This window comes from Austrofundulus limnaeus, unplaced genomic scaffold (genome assembly GCF_001266775.1).
Source record: "Austrofundulus limnaeus strain Quisiro unplaced genomic scaffold, Austrofundulus_limnaeus-1.0 Scaffold274, whole genome shotgun sequence".
Lineage (NCBI taxonomy): Eukaryota > Metazoa > Chordata > Actinopteri > Cyprinodontiformes > Rivulidae > Austrofundulus > Austrofundulus limnaeus.
The window spans coordinates 209743-211314 of record NW_013952676.1 but is presented as its reverse complement, the minus strand read 5'-3'; positions in this window follow the sequence as shown (position 1 = coordinate 211314).

Sequence of the window (1572 nt, the reverse complement as noted above, 5' to 3'; positions counted from 1 at the left end):
GTTGTATTGTATTGTATTGTGTTGTATTGTATTGTGTTGTGTTGTGTTGTATTGTATTGTATTGTGTTGTATTGTATTGTGTTGTGTTGTGTTGTATTGTATTGTATATCCAGTAAAGAAAAACAAACAGAGGCCTTCTTTTCATGGATTTTAATTTTATTTATTTGTTTTCTTGGAACCAGAGAGCAAACAAAGTGAAGTTTTATTTTTAAGAGCAGACAGATTTTATGTCTCTTCTCTGAAGGTTTTCTTCATTTTTTTATAAGCAAAGTTACCTGTTATGATCTGTGTGGTTTTGTTGGATCACCCATTTTTATTTGTTCTCCTTGCATGTTGTCTTTTGTGAGCTTTGTTTTGAGTTTTGTTTCTTGTTTTCTCCTGTCAGTTTATGTTCTYATTCGGTTGCGTTTGTGCAGTCCTTGTTTCAGTTTCCCAGTGTTTCCTGAGTCATTTCTCATTTACCTTCTGTCAGTCCGACACTCACCTGTTCCTCGTCTCCAATCAGCTCAGCGAACTCCGGTCCCTCATCAACCTGACTCATTTCAATCAGTCTCCTCCACGTCAGCAGCTCAWTGTTTTGTCTCCTGAGGTTTGTAAGTTGCTGCCATGTCAGCTTTTCGTTTTTGTTAAATAAGTGTATTTTTTAGTTACCTTCAAGATCCTTGTGTGGTGATGGGCAAATTAAGCTTTTCTGAATCACTGAAGCTTGCTTTGAAAAGGGATTCATTACGTATAAAAGAATGAAATGCTGCTTGAAATGACACCAAATGAACCACTTCATCATGACGGAGTTGACTGCTTCTCTTTAATATCATGAGACATTTCTGTCTATCAGGTTGTCAGTGTGCTGCGTTGAWCAGATATTTTTGTGAGTGAAAGAATAAAGTTATRTCTGTTTATGATTTAKYATAAATAAACCTAAAGTGTGCTGTGACATGATACCCTTGTGACTTCTTTACATTTGTAAACAGATTATTAAAAATCACAACTTATTCACAACTCAGTTTGGAATGAGAGCTGTCAGTTCTCTGCCTCTTTGATTTTATGTATTCAACCAGTTTATGTTTACTGTAAGAYCACAATGTGGCCTTTTGAACATATGTTTTTCACTTATTTTTTCTTGGGGTAAAGTTCTTACATGGTAAAATAAAGACCCAAGTCTATCTGGTTCCATGCCTCACTCTAAAGCAAGTCGTATTTTGTGCAAATTTCCCACCAAAACACTACAAATCTGGTTGATGATTCACTTCCTGTGGTGAAGAGTTTGATGTCTATCAGTTAAACCAGGGTGTACTCTTTGCCATCTGACCTTGATGATGTCAAGTTTGTATTTTTTGGAACTTGAGAACTCATCTAACTGATACATTATTTGCAAAAAAGGGTAGTCCCAGTCTTTGCACACACATCACAAAACATCACCAGTCAAAATCAATCAGTCAATCAATCAATTTCCTGTCTGTTCCTGGGTTTGTAGGGACACTGTCTGGACCCAGGAGCCAGGCAGAAAGAGAAATCACACACAAAACAAGCCCTGGAGCAGTGTGGTTAGCCTGACTGGGCTTTCCTGAAAGC